The 15,836-nt window shown below is 34.3% G+C and overlaps 1 long non-coding RNA gene across 1 annotated transcript; it reads right to left on the bottom strand.

The window, feature by feature from the left end:
• Positions 1-5,912: 5,912 nt before the first annotated feature.
• LOC142181511 (uncharacterized) lies at positions 5,913-7,309 on the bottom strand. Its single transcript, XR_012710167.1, has 2 exons — positions 6,881-7,309; positions 5,913-6,114 (listed from the first exon to the last, which is right to left on the bottom strand). It is a non-coding gene; the product is annotated as an uncharacterized LOC142181511 (long non-coding RNA).
• Between the last annotated feature and the right edge of the window lie 8,527 nt (positions 7,310-15,836).

Genomic DNA, 15,836 nt, shown 5'->3' with positions numbered 1-15,836 from the left:
TTCCTGACCGGTGTGGCTGGAGGTCGTATATTAGAGGTACTGGTGGCAGTATGGAGGCTGTAATTCGGCACATACCCTGGTGGTAGAATGGGGTCGCGCGTTGCATGGAGCGGTGGTTGAGTAGCCTGGGGTATGGTATAAGTTCCCTCTGAGGGACCCTGGGGTGGAGGTCGACCGGAAACCCAAGCTTGATATACATCTGACAGTTGTTGTCTCAATTTTCTTATCTCCTCAGACTCTTGCTCAACTGACTGACCCTACGGATTGTCACTGACCAACTCGATTTCATCACTGTTATCCATTATTACTGGTCCCTTAGATCTTGTGAAGTAATGATGTGCTGCCAGATTTACCACAAACTAACCACCTTAAACTTACTGGATTAAGAGCCAACAAACGTGCTAGGGTTAGGCATTTTATAGATATGAATTACATGTAATATGTCATGCTCCTAACATCGCCACCATTTCTAAAATGATTTTGGAAGGCTTCAATGTTTCATTCCGGCTTATCAGCTTGTTGCTTATTGACACTGTTATTTCCTTCTTCTCTTTTTTTTCGTTTTTTTTTCACTCGCCTTATTTGATCCCTTACTTTAGATCCATTTAAAATAAAAACTTGATCGAACCTTTTGTGGGTTGCCTACGTATCATGTCACCGCATGAATCAGATCATTACGTAGTTCAGTTGTTTTTTTTTACAAAACAAACATCTTTTTGGTTCATTTTAGAATTTTTCTAAAAAAAACAAAAAACTTTTCATTGATTTTCAAAATAATTATTTTTTTTATACAAGACTCAAAAGGCAAGAGTTACATAAAGATAAACAAGACCAAGCCTGACTAAAACAGACTTTTTAGGATAAAAGGCAAAACAACAAGACTCAAAACGCCAAAAGACTCTTACAGACTCGAAAATAACAAAATCATAATGAAAAAGGACTGATAACTAAAAGAAGACTTTGATCTTTGCAGTAGAATCCACCAATATCACTGTAATCAAGGCTCTTGTTCCTGTTCCTGACCCCCAATGTTGCGGTATATCCTCTCCAAGTCTGCAGATATATGACGAGCAATGTTTAATGATACTTCTGCAAATTGCTCGGGCGTCATTCCCTGGCAACTCCTGCGTGCTCTTGAGGTATATGTGGCTACCTCGAAGATCTTTCCTTTAATGTATTCCTGAGCAACATGCAACTCTTGATTTTGCTGACCACATGTCTCAGCTAGATCCAGCGCATCACGCTCGCGGTCCAAGGCCATATCTTTCTGGAGCCGATTTTCTAGTAACTCCCCCTCCAACCGATTTATCATACTCTGGTAGTGATGTCTTTCTACTTCAAACTCCGCGATCTGTCTCTCCTTGCTTGATTCAACTCCATCTAACTGATCCCTTAAACCTTTGATTAGTGGAGCGTAACTCATGCGCTCATGATCACAGACTACCCTGAACTGGGCTTCTCTCTCTTCTTGTTGCTGTGCGGTTGTGACCATGTTCTTCTTTCGAATTTGGGATTTGAGTGCTTGCCCCTCTCATGCCCACTGAGCTTTCTCTTTCTCAAAAGCATCATACAACAAATCCTTGTCTACTTTAACGATGCTGAACTCTTCTTGCAGTGCTCCAAAGTCAGATTCATAACCCCTTTTCATCTCTTCCGCAGCTAGCCCAACTCTGTTTCGAATTTCAGCCTCCCACTCCGCGGTGCTCTTCACGATTGCACCTGGTCTATCTGCGAGAGCATCTTGGTTATAGAACCACTCAATATAAGAAGGATTCAACTCACCACTTCCTCGATCTGCCACCATGGTGCCACACTCGAGTATCTTAGTGTCATTCCAAACACGTTGGGCATAAGCTTCACGAATGTGATCCTCTAATGTTGCTTCCCAGATAAAATTTTCCATAGTCTCTACCGGGGGAACTATTTGTTTGTGACCCAGCTGACGTAGAACTCTCATGGGAACATATGGTTGATAACCTCGAAGCCCCATTAAGATCAGAAACGGATGGCAAGATGACTTATAGATGACATATTCTGCGGTGAACCAAGGATAATTCCATGTGATCTGATCATCTGTTAAGGAGTGAAGATACTTTCTCCAATCATTGACACTTTCTGGGAAATTGCGGATCTCTGACTCACTCTTCAATCTAGCATTATACTGGAGAACATGATTACCCCAACAAGTACTGTGGTCTACCTGATAAGGACGACGGAAAAGATGATCCATGAACCACATCTGGAGCAGGATGTTGCAACCTTCAAAGAAACATTTTCCTTCCCAACACCTGGTCAAGGTGCGAAAGGTATCTGCTAACACCATTGGAAGAATATAGGAATCATTTCTTTTCATCTTCGCTGTGACTATCCCAGATAACCGAATGTTGATCTTCCGATCCTCTCTCGGGAAGACCATACACCCCAAGAAAGCTACAATGAATGCTTTCCGTCCATGGCCTCGCCATGTGTGTTGGTTCTATTTGTTAATTAGCTTCTTTCCCATATTCTGAGAACCCCTTTTCATGCCCGTACCTGTCATACAAGAAATCTAGGTGGACCTGCCCTTGCGCCACATGTGCTATCTCGGTGTGGCTGATCCACATCTGCTCAAGGAACTTGGTAGCAGTAACGTCCCTAGGAGCCAAAAGTCTCTTTGTTCGGCTCTTATGCCCCAAGTCGGTATATTCAGCGAATTCCTCCAAGGTAGGAGTCATTTCAAACCCATTGAGACGAAACACATTATTCTTCGGGTCCCAGAAATAAACCAAAGCCTCAATGAGTTCTCGTTTGGGCTCAATCTCCATAATGTTTACCAAGTTTTTCAAATAATCTTTGATCTTTCCTTGCTCAAATCCATCCATGTTGTTCCACCATCGCTTCAATAACCTGGGCACTTTGTCAACAATCTTAAACGGTGAGTGCTCTTCATCTCTCAGCCTCTTGTCAGGTCTCCCACTAACTGAATCCATATCGTACCTATATAAATAAAATTATGAGGTCGGGTCCAAATCTTAACTCGAAGAAATGACACCAAATAGACTTCTGGATAAGACAATGGACAAACTTCATATGATAAGAGGGCTAGACTCTGGAAGGATTACTTAGGTATCTCGCTGAGGAAAAAAAATAGCTGGACAAAGGGCAAATAATAAAAGGCGACGAAGAGGACAAGATGGTTATTTTTATGAAAATTGATCTTCAGCACCTCCAAGAAAAGTACTAATGCAGTCTCGATAAAAATATTTGAATACATGGATAGAAAATAAATAAAAGCTTAAAAATGTAATGTTGACATTGGCAAAAATGGCTGGGAACAAAGGACGACATGACAAAAACAAAATAACTATTTTTACGAAAATAGCCCTTCGACACTTCCGAGGAAGGTTGAAAGGCGGTCCCGGCAAAACGGTCAAAAATAAAAACGAAATGATAAAAGGTGTTAAAAACGACCAAAGTAATTATTTTGTATGAAAATAGCCCTTTGGCACTTCCGAGAAAGGTTTTAAGGCAATTTTCGCAAAAATGGTTCCACATTGGGGAAAAAATGGTAAAATATTAGCTATATCTACGAAAACAACCCTTCGATGGCTCCGAAGAAGGTTTCGAGGTTGTATTGAAAAACATGATCAGACGTAAAGACAAAACAATGAAAAAGTAAAAGAGAAAGAAAAAAAACAAAAAAAAACAAAACTATTGATTTTTTTTATTTATTAAAAGAAAAATATTATGGACACACCGATTTCAAAAACTCTTGCAAAAATGGGGGCCAACCCTGATGAAGGTTTCCTACGTACCCCACTAAAATTGTGAGAATCGGGCCTGCGTAGTTCAAACCAAGACTAGACCATTTTTATATTATTTTTTTATTTGGTAAAAATGAATTACCTGTACAAAACTGGGGAATGACTTTTCTTTTCTTTTTTTCTTTTTTCGCTAAACTAATTTTCTAAAGTCGGTCAACAAATGCAAGCAATCCTTCCAAATGATGCAAAAAGTAGCACATAAGTGAACATGATGGTCTCAAAAAGGATACCTGTCTTATACGGACTCGGCCCCTGTGCCCAGCTTCGCTAAGTCAAGTGCATATGATGCAACAAAACGATCCTACTAGGGATAACCAGTCATGTGGCTTGTTCTTCTATGTTTCAAAAGTCCTAGGGGATGAGGCATATCTAGACTGGCCATAAAACGAGCGAACAACTCGAGTTGGGAAGGGGTAGCGTACCGGGAGCAATACTTCTCCGGCTTAACTACTGGACCCTCCCCGTTCTTAAATTTGGGTGATTAATAATCCTTCACCGGGAGCCCAGGCCCACCGGCTTTATCTCAACAAAGAATGGGGCGCGTATCTGCGATTCCCGAAGTTGTATTCAGAAGACTCAGAGGGGGGTGCGCAAGAAGACAATTTATAAAATAGTTCAACAATATCAAAGCGGTAAAGAGCAAGCAAGTAGCACATTATGCCTAAATAGATCACAATTATAAACAAAAAATTAATAAAGCCAAATAAAGTCAATGTACAAGCTCGAATTCACGCCGGATGTCCCCAGCAGAGTCGCCAGAGCTGTCACACCCCTTTTTTACCCTTCCAAAAGATATGTACAAAATGTAACGTGTTATGCTACGAATTTGTGGGTTAAAGAGTTTTTCCAATTAAAGTGACAATTTTGAAATAGAGATTATTTTTATTATTCAGAGTCGCCACTTGGAATTGATTTGTTGGTGTTCCAAGTCACCTTTTATTTAAATCCCTAGTCAAAGGAAGGTTTGACTCTTTTATTATTGGTATGCAAAAACAAAGTCCGGATAAGGAATTCTGTTGACCGAGGAGAAGGTGTAAGGCATTCCCCGAGTCCTGTGGTTCTAGCACGGTCGCTTTATTGACTACATTTTGGCTTAAATTAATTTTGGATAAACTGTGATTTATATTATTTTTCATATTTTTACCTATCCGCTTTTATCTCTTGATTATTAGAAAAATTAAAGAATATTTTTTAATAAGAAGATGTCATAACCACACTACGCAAGCGAGTGCATGATCGACGAAATTTATTATTTAGTCATAACGGCGCTACGCAAGCGAATCCGCAGTCATGACAAACGATTGTTAGCATGTTATTTACGTCTGAAAAAATTACTACATTCGAAGAGATTAGTTTTGAAAATAAAATAAAAAATCAACTATCGCGCTACGCAAGCGAATTCGCGATCTTAACAAAAAATATACTAAATTAAGAATTAACTAAAATTAATGGGCATGGTATGAGATTATTAAATTAATTTATCGAATATTCAAACATCACGCTACACAAGTGATTCTGTGAGTTAAAGCGCGCCTACTAATTGCCTAGCGTTTAAAAAGGAAATGAGTTAATTAAAAATAGTAGAAAAATCTGATATTATTACTATTTTTCTAGCTTTATAGTTGGGAAAAATTAAGCAAATAAAAGTTGGACCAACTTAATCTATTTTAAAAGAAATGAGCCAACTTCTTGTTAAAAAAAAAAATGGGCCAGCTTGTAAAGAGCTCTTGGGCTGCTAGAATTTATTATTAAAATAGGCCAAGAAATGGATTTTAATTGGCCCAATGCTATATAGAAGAAAAGGAGGTAATTTTGTTGTTTAAAGGTAAATGGGTCAGCTTTTATTTTTTGGTTCAAAAAGGCCCAAAGTTGATACAATCTTGGTTCTTTACTTAGTTTGCATTTATGACCATTAACTACATAGTCACAATTGTATAAACACACACTTTACAAAAATAGCCACTTTTGCAAATCTGGAAAAATGGCCAGATTAAAAAAAAATTTATCATAACATTCCTAGAAGCATATGTTGGCAGTGAAATTTCAGCAACTAAAACGAACTCATGCTATGTGTTATACATCTAAAGTCATTCATGGAATACTTAGATATCACATTCAAAAAACTTGCAACTCAATATTCAAGTATTATGAAGGACTATATTCACATTATCACATGTTTGATACATAACAATAACATACAAGCTCTTTTGTTGTCAAATTATTCATCATATCAAACACATTTAAATGGTGCAGTATGTTCAAGTTGTTCCCATTGCTGAAAATAAGTACGTTACGAGTCTTAAAGGATTACCTGGATAGCAAAAAAATAAACAGTAGTTCAACAACTAAAGCAACATAAAAACAGCAACAAAACAGCAGCAAAACCAGCAGCAAATCCGTGTTAAAACAACCCAAAAACTTAGAGAGGAAACCCAAAAACGAACTCTAAAGAGGACTTATACTTTTCTAAAAGTTTGCACTCTAAGATTCACTCCCAAAGCTCACCATTTCAGCTCACTTTTCATGTGTTCAACTGCTGATTTTTTTTTATGTTTTTGTGTGTTCAAAGCAATTATTTCCTCTCCCTGGAAGTGTGATTGAGCCCCCCTTATATATCAAAACAACCAGCTATTTCAAAAAATTAAAAATCAATCTTTTTGACAGATTTTCTACAAAATATGCTCTTAAATTCAAAAGGCCAGACTTTCTGGTTCAAATCTTGTCAAGTATTTCAAACAAAATCTGTTCTCCACTATTCAAAGACAGACTTTTATTCAAACACTGTCCAAAAGTCTACATTGTCTTACCAAACAATTTGACTTTTGAGTATTGTACTCAAAGAGTCTTGAAACAGTAAATAAACAACCAAACAAGTACCATATATTCTTAAGTATTCTGCACTACCTCACTTTTATTAATACAAAACTATTTTACTACTTCAACAATTGCAAAAACAGAAAATTGAACATTTCAAACATCAAAAACTAATGCTAAAGTAATTAATAATAGACCAAAATAAAATCTAAAAATTAAAACTAAAATAAAAAATCAGCCATGAAAAAGAATAGGATTTTTACCATTTTATAATTCAAGTGGCCGAAAAAATGGTGGTATGCCAAAAGAGGGTGTTCGGGAAGGTTGCCGGAATTTGGCCGGATTTTGGTCACCGGATTTTCAGGGTGAAATTGGCATCAATAGCTAGGTCTTGAGGATCTCTATCCATTGATGTAGGTATTGTGGGGTGGTAGTGGTTGGAGTTTCAAGGATTTGGGCAAAAAAGTGACGGAAAAGTTTCCAAGATCTAAGATTCAAGGAGTTTGAGGGATTTTTGAAGGATTTGGTTTGGAGATATAGAAAGAGGAAGTTGTGGAGATTACATGGTGTGAATTTGGAGGTGTTTGGAGGTGGTCCGCCGGCGGCGGCAATTTCCGGCCGGCGGCGGTGGGCGGAGATGGGGCGGCGTAGAGAGAGAAGAGAGAAGAAGGAGAGGGAAAGAAGAGAGAGGAAATAAGGGGAAATGGAGAAAATTTTTGGGGATTTTGGGCTTTAAATACCTAGGATGAAGATCAAACTAGGACCGTTGAATTAAATCAAGATGGGTGGATGAGATTGAATCTTGTTACTTAACCAAAACGACGTAGTTTCAAGACCAAACTACGTCGTTTTAAGCTCTTCTTGGCAGCCTCATTTTGGACCGGATTTGGGCTCTTTGGGATCAAATTTTGGGCCAATTTTGGCACAATTTTAATTAAATACACTAGCCCAATCCCTACCCCATTTACCAAACAATTACTCAACTCTTAAAACCTATACATACACAAATAAGAACAAATACACACACACACACACACACACACACACACACACATATATATATATATATATATACAAGGCAAAAATTAGGCATTTACATTACTCACTGGGTCGGAGTACTCACATTATTCCCTGCACCATGTGTGCAGGTACAGGTATTCCTGAAGCATAGAGCGAGTTTTTTTTGCTGTTCAGTTTTCATCGGAGTTATCGAGGTAGCTGCATGGCATTCGCAGACCCATTTTCTCTCTTATCTTCTGTCATTTATGATATCTTCAGACTTTGTTCCTAATTCCATACTTTGTAGAATTTTTAGTAAACTCTGTAGTAGCTCATGACTTGTGACACCCCGGTTAGGGCTGAGTTGGGTTAGATTTTCCGTATTTTATCTATACTTTCTGCTATTGGATATTATTAAACCATATTTATACTATAATAGTGTTAATTAATTGTCTTAAAAGGATGAATTGGGTTGAATGACTGGCCTTGTCTTCATGAGAGGCGCCATCACGACCAGGTTTGGGAATTGGGTCGTGACAATATTTATAGGAACATTTTCACCAACCCAACTAATCTGATTGGTTCCTCAATTTGTAAAGTCCAGATTTCAGCCGCCCTTATTGAAAACGTTTCAAGCACCCTAATTTGACTTCAACAACTTTTTTAATTTTTTCTTTATTTCCTTTTTTCCTTTTATGGGTCCTACAAAGACAATTCCCTGCCAAACACCAAATCAAAAACAAAAATATTTAGAGGAAAAAAGAGAAAAAGTGAGAATAATGACAAAGATTTAAACACTAAGAAGCACAGTAAAAAAGCTCCAACTCAATGATCAATTTTTAATAACAATATTTACTAAAATAGTGACAAACATAGGAAGAATAACTAAGATATGTCGTTTTCTTCATCATATATTTCATTAATATTTAAAGTTAATCAGCCGATTTCTATTCCCGGCAGACCTTCTCTAATTCATTCAATATCTTCTTCACTTTCCAATATAGTATTATCCGGATGTGGACATATCTAGATTCAATTTTTTTCTGAAGTGCATCTTGCAAACTGTTCATTCAATTGCCAAAAAATATAATATTTTATCATGAATAAGCAAAATCAAACTATAGAATGCGAAAATTAACATCTTGAGTAAATACAATTTCCATAAAACTAGTATCAAACTGATATTTGATTGAACTTAATTTAAGATTATTTTAGATTGAACTACTAAATGAGATCATGTTAATCTAATACTTTTCAAATAGCACCATTCTTTTTATACAGTAAGTTCAAATACTAGAAACATAATCTACAAGCAAAATAAATAGCATAAATAACTAGAAAACAAGAAACCTAGCAAGCGCTTCCATAACACAACAATCCCGTACTTGAAATACGTCAAAAGACAAAATAAATAAAGATCTACCCAAAAAGAAGAAAAACAAACTTTCTTTCATCCATCGATTAGTCAACTATGTCTCAGAACCTAGCAGGTTAAAGTTGCCTATTAAAATCTATATTTCTTGTGTTCTATTTAATAAAATCCAGACAACTACGAAAAAGAAAGAAAATTATTAACTAAACTAGGTACCGACAAAAACTCGAATACCACATGCACAAATTCTTTTAAAAAACAACAACATCTGAACAACCTAAAAAATAAAGAAAACTATTATCTAAATTGGGTACCTGCAAATATTCGAATTTGCATTGTTTTGTGAAGATTAGCAGTATTGAAAGCAATTAGACGAAAAGAGATAAAACCCTTCAAAAGCCTCAACGCCAAAACCTTCTCCTTCTCAAAGTAACTGCGATAGCACAACAGAAGGAAAAGATTATGTTTTTTGAAGAATTATAACTAATAAAGAAAAATGTACTTTTTAGAATTTGGAGGAGGGAAGGGAAAATCTTACCGCCAAAGTCTTTTAATTTGACTAAAATTGGATTGGATTTGATAGGGGAATGAGCCGATTTGAGAAATCCCAACATCTTAGGGTCTTGAGATGCTTCTAACAAAGGAGCCCTAGGAGTATCACGGGGCCTTTATTTGACAATTGTGGCCCATTACAAATGTAGGTACATCGGTCCTACATATAGTTTAAATTTGTATTTTCATCTTTAAATTCAACATCTAGCAATAATATGGAACATTGAAATTTTAGTCAAATTTTTTAAATCGACAACATTTTTTTAAAAAAGGATTAATGTTTTACTCAGTACGAGATCTTTAATTTTTTTAATAAATTATAAAAATAACATAATAAAATAATATAGTAAGTACATTAAAAATTTTATAAAATTAAAAAAGATTAAAAAACTCATAGAAAAATAAAATATTTGGAATTGTTTTATAAGTATACATAACACAATGGTTTTAAATTTATTATGAGATAGAAATCAACTATAATGTCTGAACTTTCAAATAATTAAAATATTGAATATTTTTTAAAAATATTAACCAACTACATATTTAGTTACATCTCAAAAATTAAATAATCAATAAACTTTATAAATATTGTAATTTAAAAAATAACTCTCTTCATAAATAAGTATAATTGTAGTAAAAGAGTAAAAGTCTTATAATTTTGGGAGACATAAAGCTAAGAAATAAAGAGCATTAGAAAGTAAAGATATAAATTTCGGCTATTCATTTTCAAAAAAAAATATTCAAATGATATTTACCTTCACGATGTTCTCACTCAAATAGTAAAACTACAATACTATGACTCAATATTTTAGTTAATCTTAATCTTCATATTTAAACATATGAATAGAACTTTTATCATTCATTTGTTAAATTATTTTGAGGGTCAATATTACTAATTAGAAAATTTGACATATGATTTACGTAGTAACTCCCGAACGCTGAGGATAGGCGTGTTCAGGATGCACAATTAGACATTTGAGGTGTAAGCCTCACAAAACTAAGCCTCGCACATGAGTCGCCGCAACAAGTATCTCGCCCAGAAATGAGTCATGGACGAGTCCCAAAAAGACTTTTAAGACATTAATCGACAATCGCATAACTCATCTATTCGGAGGATAACTATCACAATATTTTTAAAATATAACAATATAAACAATGTTGTTTTGACTATAAACAAAGAATAATTTCACAATTAAAAATACAAAAAATTCAACATTAGATGTACATGTTCGTAATTATCGGATGATATATATGATTTAAAGTAAAACTCATTTTTTTATATTTGTATCAAATGTCATAACTTTTATGATATTTTATCCAAACATCGTGTTTTTATTATATTGCATATCAAATATCATTATTTATTTTTTACATTTGTATCAAATGCCGTTATTTTATTGACATCTTATATCAAAAGTTATTTTTTGCAATATTTAGTATCAAATGTTGTAGTTTTTACGACATTTCTTCATAAATGTTGTTGTTTTTACGATATTTTGCATCAATTGTCATTTATTTTTACAATATTTAGTATCAAATGTCATTATTTTTATGACATTTTATATCAAATGTCGTAATTTTGACGATATTTCTTCATTAATGTCGTTTTTATTATGACATTTTGTATCAAATGTCATATTTTGATGACACTTAGTATCAAATGTCGTTTTTTTCCTGACATTTTGAATCAAATATCGTAGTTTTTATGATATTTGTTCATAAATGATATAAATTTCATATTTTCTCGATATTTATTTAAAATGTCACTAAATAAATATCGTTGTATCCTCACTTTTTTGTAGTGGAGCTGAGCTTGCTCAAACTGAGAATACAAAATAGGGGACGAACTTTTGGAATTTCATATTAACAATGTGAAAGGAAAAAACCAAACATTTTGGAATTGTTTTATAAGTATACATAACACAATGGTTTTAAATTTATTATGAGATAGAAATCAACTATAATGTCTGAACTTTCAAATAATTAAAATATTGAATATTTTTTAAAAATATTAACCAACTACATATTTAGTTACATCTCAAAAATTAAATAATCAATAAACTTTATAAATATTGTAATTTAAAAAATAACTCTCTTCATAAATAAGTATAATTGTAGTAAAAGAGTAAAAGTCTTATAATTTTGGGAGACATAAAGCTAAGAAATAAAGAGCATTAGAAAGTAAAGATATAAATTTCGGCTATTCATTTTCAAAAAAAAATATTCAAATGATATTTACCTTCACGATGTTCTCACTCAAATAGTAAAACTGCAATACTATGACTCAATATTTTAGTTAATCTTAATCTTCATATTTAAACATATGAATAGAACTTTTATCATTCATTTGTTAAATTATTTTGAGGGTCAATATTACTAATTAGAAAATTTGACATATGATTTACGTAGTAACTCCCGAACGCTGAGGATAGGCGTGTTCAGGATGCACAATTAGACATTTGAGGTGTAAGCCTCACAAAACTAAGCCTCGCACATGAGTCGCCGCAACAAGTATCTCGCCCAGAAATGAGTCATGGACGAGTCCCAAAAAGACTTTTAAGACATTAATCGACAATCGCATAACTCATCTATTCGGAGGATAACTATCACAATATTTTTAAAATATAACAATATAAACAATGTTGTTTTGACTATAAACAAAGAATAATTTCACAATTAAAAATACAAAAAATTCAACATTAGATGTACATGTTCGTAATTATCGGATGATATATATGATTTAAAGTAAAACTCATTTTTTTATATTTGTATCAAATGTCATAACTTTTATGATATTTTATCCAAACATCGTGTTTTTATTATATTGCATATCAAATATCATTATTTATTTTTTACATTTGTATCAAATGCCGTTATTTTATTGACATCTTATATCAAAAGTTATTTTTTGCAATATTTAGTATCAAATGTTGTAGTTTTTACGACATTTCTTCATAAATGTTGTTGTTTTTACGATATTTTGCATCAATTGTCATTTATTTTTACAATATTTAGTATCAAATGTCATTATTTTTATGACATTTTATATCAAATGTCGTAATTTTGACGATATTTCTTCATTAATGTCGTTTTTATTATGACATTTTGTATCAAATGTCATATTTTGATGACACTTAGTATCAAATGTCGTTTTTTTCCTGACATTTTGTATCAAATATCGTAGTTTTTATGATATTTGTTCATAAATGATATAAATTTCATATTTTCTCGATATTTATTTAAAATGTCACTAAATAAATATCGTTGTATCCTCACTTTTTTGTAGTGGAGCTGAGCTTGCTCAAACTGAGAATACAAAATAGGGGACGAACTTTTGGAATTTCATATTAACAATGTGAAAGGAAAAAACCAAACATTGACGCATTATGTAAACTTTTAATTTATAGCAAAGTATTGAGAAATTAGGTCCCCAAGTTAGATAAACACAATATTACTTTAATCAATGTATTTATTGGAGGGACCATTCTCCTTAACAATATTACACTCTGAAATCCATTCTCCTTAACAACAGATATCACCTGATACACATTGTATTGGGTCTTATTTTGATGGATCATTAATTTAACGTTTCTATTGCTGTAAAATGAATTTTCTTCTGTTCTATTCGGAATCTAATATTTAAACCAATTCAAGCTATATTAATTTATTATGGTTAAGTGATTTAAGAATAACTAACTATGATGAAGCTGTGTATTTGATAAATTATCTTGAAGATTAATTTGTGTATGACTAATGAAACTGTCACGATCCAAAGTTCACTAAAGGTCGTGATAGTGCCTAACATCGCCGTCAGACAAGCCAACAGTGAATGATTAACTTAATTACTTATTTTAATATTTGAAATCATAATTTTTCATTAATTAAATAGTAAGAAATAGAAGTTACAGCGTAAATGATAATATTTTCACAAATTTTAATAATGAACAACCCGTAGGAACCCCAAAAACCTGTTGTCACAAGTGCATGAGAATAACTAGGAAATATAATAAAATACAACATCTGTCTGGAATACAAACTAGATAGGAGAATATAAATAACTCTGATGGAGACTCTACAGGCTGCAGACTGCAACATGAAATGCAGCTCATGGTAAGTCCCCGCAACATCCGCACCCATGCGCCCAAAAGACCACCAGACCTATATGTACCTGCACAAAAAAATGTGCAGCAAGTGTAGCATGAGTACGTAAATCAATGCGCACAAGTATCTAGCCTAACCCTAGAGAAGTAGTGACAAGTCGACATCGGTACTTACTAATGGTCCAATAAGACAAATATAATAAGAAGTAAATAGATATGGGGCAGAGTAAACAAACGAAATAAACAAGTGTAAATAAGTGATATAATCCTCCCCTCTATAATAGACTCAAATCAGGAAGACTCATAGATACAGACTTCTTGTCAAATATTATACACGATTCCATGAAAGTATTTTATAAAAATATCGAAGCGTACGACCCGATCCTATCATAATCTGTGCACTGCCGAGGATCGAACGGCACGAACCATAGATGCATCTACTATACTGCCGAGGCGAATGACCCGCTCTCATGAGAGTGTGGTACAAGATCATGCCGAGGCAAACGACCCGATCCCATTAGAATAAGAAGCTGTAACGGGTCCTTGACCCAACTCACGAATAAACGTGTGAGTTATAATTTTTTGAGAAAAAACTTTCGATGAAAACGCATAGCGCGGGGGAAATCCATAAGAAGAACACAATTATTCCGCGGCTAATCATGAAACTCGTCAAATTCCTATAATAGCAAGTCTATCACTCTACACAAGTCTAGTCTCAAGTTTTAACATAAGATAAAGGAATTTAATAGGTGAGGGACAACTCAAATAGTACAACTATAGCATAGTGGGAAACTAAGTCTACCCGGACATAACATGAATCTAGCTACGTACGAACTCTCATCACCTCGTGCGTACGTAGCCCCAAAACAAGTAGCACATAACGAATGCATCACCTATACAGAGTCAGATAGGAGACTTACCTAGCGGTAGCTTCTCCCTCACAGAGTTAGACAAGAGACTTGCCTCACTCCGAAGTCCTATAACTGGCTCCAATACCGCTCTAACACCTCAAATAGATGTCTGTCTCTCCAAAACTAGTCAATCAATGTGAAAATCCATAAATATATGCTCTAATAATCATTACAAATCAAATTATAACAATTTTCAACTCCGCTCGAAAAATCGATAAAGCCAACCCTCGGACTCACGTGCCCGGATTCCGAAAATATTCGAAGATAAATATTACTCATAATATTACTAACTCAAATATATAAATTATTCCCAATTCCATGCGCAAATTCGTGGTCAAAACCCAAAAATACCAATTTCTAGGTTTCCTTCAAAATCTCACAATTTCTACCAATTTCTATGCTTGAGTCCATATAAAAACCATGTATTTAACTCATAATTGAAGAAATCACTTACCCCACAATAGTTGATGAAGGTGGAACTCCAAAATTGCTCCAAAATCGGCTCCCATGGACGAAACAAAGTGGAATTGAGCCAAACCCTTCATTTTAAAAGAACATTGCCCAGCCCGACTACCGCACCTGTGGCGGCTTCACCACATTTGCAGTATCATAGGTGCAACCAAAACCTCACACCTGCTCATACCCTTTGCCCAGCACAGCTCCGCACCTGCGATGCCAAATGCGCCTGTTGCGGCCAAACGCACATGCAAGTATACACAGTCGTCAAGTAATAAAGTGACTGAAAGTCGGATGTCGAACCCACAAGGACTTGTGATTAACTATTACTAAATTAGACTATCCTAATTATCTAAACAAGGATTAAACCCAAATGTAGTGATGCTAAAGTAATTCACTAAAAAGAAAATAACTAATGAACTTTAAACAGAGGAAGAATAGATTTTTATATTATCAATGTGATGAAAACGATCTAGGGTTATGGACTATCTAACATTCCTACTGTATTCTTCAATTGAATTGACTAACTAATTTATCTAGTTTATTGGTTGACAGGGTTAATATTGCTCATAAGAATCTGTCGAGTTCTTACTCGCCTATTCAAGCTAATCTAACGTCTATATGTCTATGGAATTAGAGCTAACAAGAACGCATTTATAATTCCTGTAAATCAACCAAGCAAGACAATTAGGTAAATGTCTATCCTAATCGCAAATCTGTTCCCCGATACCCAGGTTCAAGGACTTGCTCTACTCAATCCTATAAGCAATCTAGAATTCTCACTTTCGAGTTCAACTCTTGATTCGTATATAGTATTTAATTGGTGATC

This window comes from Nicotiana tabacum, chromosome 6 (genome assembly GCF_000715075.1).
Source record: "Nicotiana tabacum cultivar K326 chromosome 6, ASM71507v2, whole genome shotgun sequence".
Classification (NCBI taxonomy): Eukaryota; Viridiplantae; Streptophyta; class Magnoliopsida; order Solanales; family Solanaceae; genus Nicotiana; species Nicotiana tabacum.
The sequence above is the reverse complement of the archived record's forward strand: the minus strand, read 5'-3'. Positions and strand labels throughout refer to the sequence as shown.